The sequence below is a fragment of the Copidosoma floridanum genome, unplaced genomic scaffold (assembly GCF_036245765.1).
Source record: "Copidosoma floridanum isolate Cflo_tuat_1 unplaced genomic scaffold, Cflo_Japanese_pri ptg000001l, whole genome shotgun sequence".
NCBI lineage: Eukaryota > Metazoa > Arthropoda > Insecta > Hymenoptera > Encyrtidae > Copidosoma > Copidosoma floridanum.
Genome location: NW_028321878.1, coordinates 10,607,096 through 10,619,031, shown reverse-complemented (window position 1 = coordinate 10,619,031; position 11,936 = coordinate 10,607,096).

Below are 11,936 nucleotides of genomic sequence, written 5' to 3'. Positions count from 1 at the left end.
CGTAACCCATTGTATCATAGATAACACACACACCTTCGAGGTGTACAGCGATTCCCATAGCCTTCGAGGAAACGTCCCCTACAGCTCGGACACACCAGCAACAACAGCTAAGCAGCTCCCTTCCTTTTTCCACGCCAGAGGGGATCCTATTGTATTATAATGGTGTCGCGAATATACCCGTACGCTCGACTAAGTGGACCCGAACGCGTGCAATTCCAAAGGAGCGGGAGGGGGGTGGCTTTTTTCGTTCTAATGTGCAATTTATACCCGTCCGTTGGAGACACGCGCGATTTTACTTCTTTTTTTCCCCCCTCTCTATCCCCAATAACCCAACTTTGTCTTTCCGTCTTTATCGGGTTCAAGTACCCTGGGCTGTGCGGCGAAGGAAGGAAGGAAGGAAGGAAAACAGGCACAACAACGTGAGAACGCCTTGGGCGCGAAACGTGTTCCCCGACCCCCTTCGCAGGCTCTCTCTAACGTAGCTGTGTCCCTTCGTCGCGGACACCACACCTGGGACAAAACGCCGAGGCCACCTCAATTGTAGTTCGGTGACCGTAAATCGGTAACTTTAAAGTGATCAAACAAACAAACAAAAAATGACCGCGATGTTTCCAAAGACGGAGAGCCCTTGGACCTTAATTTAGATCAATAAAGTCATCGAGCCTGGGAGACTCGAGTGATCTTAAAAAAAGAAGTCATCGTCACTGACCTTTTAAACGAGCCCAATGAAAGAAGTTTAAATTCTCGCGCGACAGATGCGGCAGCTGCACTCTCATCGCGCCTTTATTGATCTCCCCCCCGACCCTCTGTCCCTACACAGTTCCTCCCCTTAACTTCTCTGTTTGTATACAATACATTACACATGTAAGTGCGGTTTATTGTATACACCAACGTATAGCTGCACGTTGGAGCTCACGAGCTGACACTACGATTTCGGTTGGCATGTCGTACGTAATGTTAAACAACGCTACGTTTGCAACTCGGTTGTGGGTATCGTCAATTGGAAACGAGCTCAATTGCTTTTGGGGCAGGGAAAAACGGACTGGCGATTCCGAGGCCCCTTTTCGAAGTTTTGCTCACTACCTTGCTTACATGTTGTTTTATTTTTTAACCTAATTTATAAAAAAAAAGTATACATTGTATAATAATTTACAGAATTCTACGATTGAAAATAATAAAAAAGTATTAAAAAAAAGCACTTTAGCGTACAAAAACGTTGGTAAAGAATTATTAATGATTGAAAAAAAAAAGAAAAAAGAAAATTAAAACAATGCAAACGAGAGGGATCGGTAACGTAGGCAGCGCATCCCTTGCGTGATTAGTACGTCTCTCGGAAGTCGCGAGGGGAGCAGCACCGGACAGCTTCGCTTTTCCTCTCCCAAGTCCGTGCACATATATATATAAACACACAGACGCAGGGCCCGTAAATACATACGGTTGATTGCACGCTTTCGGAGCGCGGCGGCGCATTTAATTCGCTCTCGCTCGCCTCAATTTTCGCTCTCGAGCGTACGAGTACTTTCGAGCTCCTAAAATGCAAACGCGCAATCATACGTTCAACTCGTCAAGCGAGAAAACTATAATTTTCGGTTATACACACACGGACACACGTGCACGCATATCCACGTATTACGGGTACGGTTGTTTCGTAAGATAATATTTATTTCTCTCTCTCTATCTCTCTTCTTGGCGAATCATTGAATCAGCGCGTGTGAACCGATGCATCATGTCTACAGCTGTACAAGTTTGATTGCGCTATTTTGCATTCTTACGAAAAAAAAAGAAAAAGAAAAAAAAAGTGTGGACCCTAATCAGAGTGGAGTGATCCTTAAAATAGTATCACTGATGCAAGGCGTCGCTTCAAACATATAGGTACGGCTAACTCCATTGGTTCTAACGGGGCGTCCCGACGCGCCCAACGAATAGGAGTATGGTAAAAGGCCGTTGCACCATGTTTGAACATTCAAAGGGACACGTGTGTACACATATGCCCCAGTCTATAAAAATCGTTAGATCAAGGAAACCAAAAACCAAATCGTATAAAAAGGTTCAGTTTGGGATTCGGTAAATATATAGATGTCAGGTAATACTTTGATAAAAGTCTCGTATATTAAATTCGTTTTCAACTCCAAATGAAATTTCCTATAATTCTGTACGCATTTAATATTTCTCACTTTACCAAAGCCCAAATTGAATTTTGAGTCAAGTTACAGTGAACAGAGTGGATTTTCACCACAATTCTCCACATTGTGACCATTTGTAGACTGCAACATATACATTTATCAGAAACATCAGTCTGTGTATGTACGTATACTTGGTACACGAACGCGGCAAAAGTGAGTTCGGGGGGGCACGGCGGTTCGCTCGATACACCCCTGGAAGCGTCAGCAGAGAAGGACGAAAAGAGCGGGCGGCAGCAAGTTAAGTTGAGGTCGGTCTCGCAGAGAGGCGAAGAGGGTATACAATAAAAATATATACATATTGTGTGTGCGTATACATGGAGAAACGAAAAAGAGAGAAAAGTGTACGGGGCGAGCGAGAAGGACGGGGCGAGGGCGGCGGGACGGTATATGGAACATCTGCCGGTGGTCGGCGGCCTCCTCCTCTCCCGCGTACCTATATACATACGCTCTCATGTACATGTATTTATATACGAGTGCGTTGTGCACATCACACCATGCAAAGCACGAAAGTGCCCCATTGGCGTGTGTATAGCCGCTGTATTTACACACACACACACACATGTAACTTCCGAGGATCTCACAGGGAGACCCTTGGCTCTCTCTCTCTCTCTCTCTTTCGTTTTGGTGGAGCGGATACATTGCCCGGCTTACTACAAAGATACAGATTATACACGCGAGAAGCAAGAGAGCTGGTGGTGTCTGTTCGCTCGATACATACGTACACACTGGCCGTCCTGAAAAAGTCGGGCCCCACCACGCGATGAGGCCCCCCATCTCTTTCCTTCCCCTGATGTGTTACACTTCTCGTGCACTCGATCTCTTTCTTTCGCTCACCCTTTCCACTTGCTCGCTGAGGTTTTTGTCTATGGGAGGTATACGTATAGGTCTGGATGGGCGTACTCGCGGTAGGACGCCAAAAAAAGAGAGAGAGCGTTTTATTGGGTAGGTAATCGCAAGATCGATTTTTTTTGAATATTTTCCTATGTCTTTGATATGAATATGTATGATCTATCATTATCTGACCTCTGTTTGATGTAATGAGCCAAGTCGGTCTGCTTTTTTTATCAAAAGTTGTTGGCACCGAGAACTTACCTGTAACAAAAAAGAAAAACAAATCGTGTTAGATATCACTAAGCAAATACATGTAATGTAAGCGAATAAAAGCTTATTGTAAAAAAAATAGGTTTCATTCAAATCAAAACAAACAAACATCCAATGAAGAAACAAAACGATTGATCGGCAAAGCCCGGGTGGAAACGCGCTTCTCTGCCGTTGTTGAAAAGCAAAGGGGCATCACGGCACAATGTAACGATGCAAAACTAGCCAGTGATTTTTTTTTCCTCCTTCGATTGATTTGCACTTGCGCTCAGCTAATGGTACAAGTACATCAAATCGGGATCTCGAATCGTGTGGAGGAAAAACAAGGTAACAAACACGCGTCCAACCATATAGCGTTGATGGTTATTGCTCGCGCAAACGCTGCAACGAAGGATTGAGATACTCGATTTGATAAGCGCATAATAATAACGAGGTGGACGCATTGTTGGGCGGCCAACGGAAAAAAGTGCGTAACAACGGCGACCGGCTCTTCTGTTTTCGGCTCGGCGAGCGTGTAATGCGAAGAGCAGCGGAGCGCGTCCGCGCTGTGGGAGGGTCTCCTTTGGTTGCTTAACCATATATTACTTTAAACTCATGCATGCTCTCACTTGAAAATTCAGCTATGGAGTTCGAGTGCTGATTGCTCGCCGTGCACCGGTGCGAGAAGAGGTGGTGCATTATTTTAGAGTTTAGCCTACTTTGTGCAGCCATTTCACTCGCTGGATTCCAGTGGGGCGATTTTAACGACTGGAGAGGAAAGGTCGCTTGGATTCTTTAAACACGACTCGGTGCGGAAAGCATCAGGAAGGCATGACGGTGCTCGGAGTTTGGGGATAATTGATAATTTTCATAATTATATTACAAAAGTTAGAATCAGATGTGATGAAGTATTTTTTAAAGGGTGTGATTATTATTATTATTATGTTTTTTTATTTATTAAAAGCTTCAATAATGAGTTAAGATTCGCAAGGAAAAAATACGAGTGAACAAATGACAAATAATACAATTTTTTGTAATGTTTGACGTGAAAAGGATTTTTTTGTAAATATAAATTGAGAAACTCAGTGTGTAACAATATAATATTTAATTAAAATGCAATTTAGTTTATGTCTATAATTAAAATTTATTTACAGTATTTACGAACGAGGAAAAGGTTTACATTAGATTTTATACAGAAATAATTTATAAAAAAAAAAAAAAAAAAAAATAACAATAATACACTCGTGTGAGCAATGGAAGTTTAGTATCCTTGACAAATAGTGATCCATATTTCCGATTAGCAGCTAAACTTGTACACCTATTTTTACTTAATACAAACCGTAGGTATAATTTTTTTAATATTACCACGAGAGATGATAAAATATTAAAAATAATTTTTAATTTGAAATGAAAAAAATGACGATATTTGAATCAAAACCTTTTGGCAAATTGTGCTGATTGGACGAAAGTAATCATGTTGTTTGCTCAACATAGATAAATCAAGATTGAAAAGTATATAAATTATTGTAGTTTATGATTGAAATTAATTAATTTAAATTAAATAATTTAGTTTAACATATCGCCATTTCTGCACGACTGATTTTAGTTAGACTGTTCACATGCTACATTTAATACTCAATATAATTGAACCGATTTGATGCTTTTATAATTTTGACCTGACAATGTAATTACAGTCACTTGTGCTCCCTGATTTCTCCAATTTAAATTAGACAAAGAAACATTAATAAGCCCAAAAAAAAGCTCGATATGTTTATCATAGAAAAGAGACTCAACTCGATTTACCGATTATTTACGCACATGTATACATAGTTATTCATTTTTTACTGTCTCAAGTAATTTTTTCGCAAACATAGTTTTTGAAACAGTTTGTGCCAGACAAATATGCAAGTAAAACTAAAAAATAAAAAAATAAAATCAGTCTCCACACGCAACACTCCCAGAAGCAAAAAACCGGAGCCAAGTCACGGATCGAAAATTACTCTAAAGTGCCCGACACGAATGGATGCATGCGTGCACTCTGCTCCCTCCTCTTTCTGGTCTAGTCTCGCGAAAAGATTACTTTCCTCTCCTCCATTCTCCCTATCAATTTTACCCTATGCTCTATTTTTTTTTTTTTTTTTTTTTTTTCACATGCCCGCCGGTTTTGCCCCCCTCAACTATACATCCGAACCGAGCACACAACAACCGGTTTATCTCTCCCTCTCTCGTGGTTTTTCGTCAAGCCAAACGAAGGAGTTGCCCTCGCACTCGGGACTCTTTTTTTTCACAAGCTGCTGTTACTACCACTATTACTCGGAATGCAAAATAGTCATTAGGTTTTTAGGGATGCACGTAAGGCAGCGAGGAACCCACGAGGTAATTACGACGGGAGGAACGGCGGGCCACTACACTTTGTTCTTTCTTTTACCGATCATTCGACTGCTACGGTTTCAATAGCCCACAGTATTATGGGTGCAAAACTTTTTCGGAGCTACCATTACAGCTATACAGGGTACACTGTCAAAGCGATCTTGTACCATCTTATGTGAAATAAAAAATAAATAAATAATCCGAGTATCGCTTACTGGTGTTTCTGTGCGAATTTTTCCACTAAAAGTATTTCCCTTTGTATACAGTGAGAGAGCGGCGTGTCAGCTCACCTCGAATCACCGAGCGCACCGATTCATTTTAATGACAGGCCGCGTCAAGTTGATTGTCGTCGTAAGTACGATAAAACTGCGAAAATCGATCGAACGTGTAGCCGCACGTGCAGGCAGTGAAAAGCAGTCCGAGCGTGCCTTGGCTGATTGAAATTCCATAAAAGTGCATATTTTCGCGATACGCGTGCACGTCGCTGCGCACAGCTGCTTGAAGAGATAAGTTGTCTCCGCTCGTTGGGCAACTCTGGTATTGCCAAGCTTAATGCGAGTGAAACGACTCTGCTGCTTGTGGATGAACGTGATAATGCTACCCGCAGCCCATCGGGCAGAGTAATGCAACGAACCAATCGCCGTCGCTCCCACTTTGTATGGAGCATAAACGACCATTTCGTACGCTGCGAACGGAGTTTTTCTATCGTCGGGCACAAAAATTTATGGTACGTATGGATGTATACACAAGTGGGGAGGGTGTCACTGTCCATCGGTATAAGCCTCATTTCTTATTCCGATGCCGATGCCACGGTGACACTGAACTATGGGATTTGCCAGAGAGGACGGCTACGTGAGTCAGTTTGCCAAAATATCATTTTTATTCCCAGTTGGCTTTTTTTTTTCCTACTTTTGATCATGAATTTAGATAACAAAGTAAATGTTGTACTGCATCAATCAAATCAAATATTACTATTGTAGATGAACCTGTTAAATTCAACAATCATAACAACGAAAGGAGTGTGTGGTCATCGTTTTAATTATTATTGTACGAAGAGACGCGTGACCCTTAAAAAAGCCACCAAAGCACATATATATTATATGGTTTCGTGGTGTTATTCCACTTGCTGATGCCGAGAGCTGAAGAATTAAAAAGAAAAGCAGATCCTGTGCAACAATAACCTCAACATAATAGTACATATATAATGTATGAGTTCATAATATTACGGTGTTAGTCCTTTCCAGAGGAAGGGGAGGCGCGAGACACACATCGCGAAAGAAAGAGGCGATGACTGTCGTGTTTATACATGCGCTCGGAACGAGAGAAACGCACACGATGTACATGTGTCGAGAGTGAACTCGATCAACGGAACGCAAAGAGTTTAAACGAACGAATGACCTGTTGATTTGAAAGAGGGATCATCTCTTTATTTTTTTATTGGCAGGTGTGTGACCTTTGTATGAAAAAAAAGGGATGAGATGGAGGGCTTGGGGATGTTTGAGGTACTGAAGTTTATAAAATCGAGTGATAAAAAAAAAAATCTGGGGAGTCTTCTGATAGTTATACATTCGCAATGTCACTAATAAATTGTCAACTACAAGGCTGTCTTATAAAACGACATTTGTACTTTTTTGTTATGAAATGTACATTATCGTCTTAATCTCAGAAATACTTGTGCAGACCATTAAACGCAATAGATATTAATTTTGCACGATGAAGAAGGAAGACGGTGCTTTGTCTCGGCGAGTTTATTAATGACGAGGGAAAACGTGGCGATATGCGGCATCAGCCTATCTATCGCAGATAGAATTCGAAGAAGGCCAACAACCAGCCTCCCGATGCCATTGTTACCAGAGGAGGCACGTTGTTGCTGCCTACTTTGAAAAAAATAAAAATAAAAATAAATAAAAGTTCGAGTTGAAGGAGAAAAGGCGAAGTATCGAGGGAAGGACGACAACGACGTAATGGGCAAGAAGGAGCGCGCGAGTTCTTATCGGGCCTCATCTTTACCGAACTTTATCTGTCTGCGGTATCTCTGCTGCTGCGCCTGGGTTAATACTGGCTTTATGTACCGCTGCTGTGCAGTTTTTTCTCTTCTCTTCGTTGACTTTTTTTTTTTTTTTTTGTTCTTACACCCCAATTTTCGTTTCCTTTTCAAAAACTATGGCTTTTGCTCCCTCGACTCATTGTTATTTTGTTTATTTTTCTCGCGAGTAAATTTAATTTACCATTTTGTCACATGTTCCTCCCTAAAGATATTTTTTTTTTTTTAGTACTTTTATTTTGAGTACTGTTCCCAGTCACCGATGCTCCACCAAGTATTGCACGACTAAAAATTCTTTCTCAAACAACTTAATTAATCGTAAACTGATGGACAGTCAAACACTAAAAAAAAAAAAAAACTCTGCGTCCCAAATTCCCTTGACCTCCCCCTAAACTTCCAAAGCATCAGCACTTGCTCCTCTCTACTTTTCTCGTTCTTTTTCTGAACCGATCCTTCCATTCATCTTTTTTTTTTTTTTTTTTACTCAACTTGCAAGGGGAATATACAGCTTGACCCTGCTCGAAGGACCTCTCGTTTCTGTATAAACCTCGGCCAAAAGTGCTGCTGCGCGTGCAGGAGGAATATACGTATCCCTTTTGTTCGGGGGGTCGAGGCAGCGGGCGCTGCTGCACAAAAAATGCAGTTGAGCAACAGATGCCACACGGCGGCACGGCGAAAGAAGAAAAAAAAAGATGTAGAGAAGAAAAAGAGACCAGTGTACACACGTGAGGGAAGGAGAGAGAGAGGGTCGTCATTTAGTGGAGGGAGGGAATGCCATGTTATGCCTGGCACTGGCTGGCGAATAAAAAACTAATGTGCCCCATCGTTCGTGGAGAGATTGATTTTTTAGGAAATCTTTTCAATAAAAACAATATCATTATAATGGCTGGATGAAAAATGGCCTTCATCAGGAGACTTAAAAAACTTCTTTACGTATGGCTGGTCAATTTTTCTCTTAACATTTCCAGACATGGATAGATAGGTATTCATGTAGTCAAATTCTTACGTCGGAAGAATGGGACCAATAGATCTATGGGAGTTTCAAGGGAATTCAAAATTACTCAGTCCAACAAAATGTCACGACTATAGCATTGATAAGAGCTGTGCAATTTAGTGTGCTGCATGAAAAAAACTTTTGATTCGACAAGTTGGGCAAATTGTTAAATAAAAACAATTAAAATAAATAAGGATTGCCAGTACCTCATAGATTACACGATAATTTTTGTCAATGTACGTGGACGTACACGAGTAGGTGTCAGTGATTTGAGATGGAAGTGTCACTTTTTGGCGAAAGATTTCTTGAAAATAATAAAAGACGAAAAAGAGGAAAAACAAAGAGGTTGAGGGCAGACTTCAAAAGCCAGCGCTCGAAAGAGACGGCAAATATTTTCGGAGCTTATCTACAGAGTCTTCCTCTCTCTAAACCGTATTCCGAGCCGTATTCTTATGTTGGCAAAAGCTATAGGTGTGACACTGACTCTTCGCGCTCCGTGTTTTAGAACGTGTATCCCGAGGTGGTGACACCGTGTGTGCCAAGTTGGTCGGATAGGATACGAGACTGACGTACAATATTTGACTAATGAGGTGTGTGCTGGCGCGTACGCGTACTTTTTTTTCCACGGTTTCGTCTCGCTGAATGAGTTTAAACATTTTTTTCTTAAAAAAAAAGGGAAAAAAATCCCCAAATATTTTCAATCACATCGAAAAGTCAGAGCTTTGTTTCTTCCACGTATAGTTTTCAACTAAATGAGCGTACCATATGTATATATATAGCAATAAAAACCGTCTATCCTGATACTCTTTGGCGACCTTGGTAGTACCACAAGCACCACTATCATCCTCCTCTCTACACGTACAAGCGCGCAGCAATAGGGATAAAGGGAGGAATAAGAGGGGAAGCAGCATCAAGAGGTAAAGATGCGAGGGGATGAGGCTCCCTCGCCGGTCGACGGCGGTGCACACACGAGCCTGTATTGCTGCCATGGTGGTGCATCACTGCAGCAGCAGCTCCCTTCTTGCTTTTATTTTTTTTATTATTATTTTTTTTTTTGTTACTTCGTCATTTAGCTCGATCGAGCGCGCGTGGTGTGCATCATTGCAGGATCGCGCCATGCCCCGCTCTTCTGTTGGTGATTCCGTACTTACCCTACTCTACGCGTATAATACATATAGAGGAATATAGCTGATGGAAGCTAGCACGCGCGCACGGCGCGAGTCTCTGCACGTGCGTTGGTATACACGTACTATAATGTGTGTGTAAGTACCTGCAGGAGAGGAGGCTGGCTCGCATTATCATCGGGACGATGAGGCGGTGCACGCACCGGAAACTCTGGGGGAGAAGGGAGGAGTCGGGTATACCTACTCTACTTGCTGAGTTTCTCTTTCGCTCGGGTGCTGTGTGTATTTAACTTATTCGCTCTTTCTCGCTGCCATTGCATTAATCTTGTCTCCCGTTCTATTAATTTTTTTTTATAATTATTTAGTTTTTTAGGGTTCGAGTAATGAATTGAGTGAACGATCGTTCAATCGAAACGTGGATAGTCGTTTTTTTTGTTAAAGGGGCTAGGGGGTCGGTCTATCCCCTCTTTTTAACGGCCAAGTCGAACCAGTAGTTCTCCCGGTTTACAAACGAGAGGAGAAGGGCAGATGCTGCGTACTATTGCCGGTTGCCCCTATATTATAGATTATCAGATGTTACGTTTACGAACACAGCACAGGAATCCAGTTAAGAAATTTTTGATAAAATTACACTGGCTGAAGTACAACGATAGAGAAAAAACAATTACCAAATTTATTCGTAGTGAAACCATTTTTTTTTCAAAAATTTTACTTGATTGGTAAGATGTTTGATTGTAAAAAAAAGATACCAGAGTAAAAAACTTCGAACTATCGTAAAATTTATCAAGCAATACCATTCATTATTTTTACAATCAGTTAACAGTCGGTCAATTATATAAAATACTGGAGGGATGCTACAATTGAAAATACACGAAATTCCCTGCATAAAAAATAATATTTTGACAAAGTGAATAAAAAAAATTTTTTTTTTTCAAAAGGCTGCTCATGTTTATTTTATATTGAAGTCATCGACGTTCAAAATGGCCTAAATTTTTGCCATGTAATTATAATGTCTTGAAACGTTACGATAAAATCTAAGAAAACGAGTGAATCGCTTATAAATTTTGGATAAAGCAAAGTACAAGCATACAATTACAACAATTACAGCAGTTTTTTTTAATTTTATTTCAATCAATCGATAAAGCAAAACCCGAAGTCACGAAAAAAAAAAAAATTTGCATTCAATCTGATGACTGCCCAAACAGCTGTACAGCGCGCCGAAGTACAGCTATAAAATTACAGGCACGTCGAAAAAGCGTAAAAGGGGCGTGAGCGGTTCTGGGCCGAGAGAAAGGCGTGCACTTACTCTCTCTCGCACGTCCACATACACGTAATACACTAAGAGGATGAACTCTCGAGGCGACTCGATTCCACGAGACTCTCGACATCGCGGTTCAAGGATCACATATATGCACGACGCCCACACGTACATGTACGGCCACACTCCTGTAAGTAATGCTCGCACGTTCTTTCTCTTTCTCGCTATATCTCCGCGTGTAACGTGTACCCAAGAGAATTCGCTTCCTCGACTTGTTGACCCCAAATGTAACCACCACGAAGCAATTAACTGGCCTTTTTTTTTCTTTTGAACCGCCCTTTTTTTCAATCCAAAGGTGTTAATTCGCGCGTGTGTGCGCTTCTTCCCCGATGTTCCCTCCCTTATCGCGTTTTTTCAGCGGGTATGAATTATTGCTCGTTGTTGCACGAAGTATAATGAAAATTTGAGATGAAAAAAAAAAGATTGCATCAATAGATCGATTGTAAGGCGTGGATTAATTTATAATTAAAAATGAAAAAAATTAAAACAAAAGTCTTGGTGTACTTTTAAACTTGAGAAAATAAAAAGTATGTACGAGACAAAGCGCGCGTTTAGCATTATTTTTTACTTAATTTTCTGCTGCAATCACACGCAATGACTTGCGCAACTGGAGTACATTCATTGCGCGCTGAATTATTAATGAGGGTCATCATTCTCAAGAGAGTGGGTACGATACTTGAAAAAAAAAAAACTGACGCGCACGTGAACTGTTGTAGTAATAGTGGTCCGGTATTGCGCGTGAAAAATCGTACATTTCTATAAATATATACCGACGTCTCTTAATGGGAAAGATGTCCTTCGCCTCTGACGTGAAAAACACATGGAC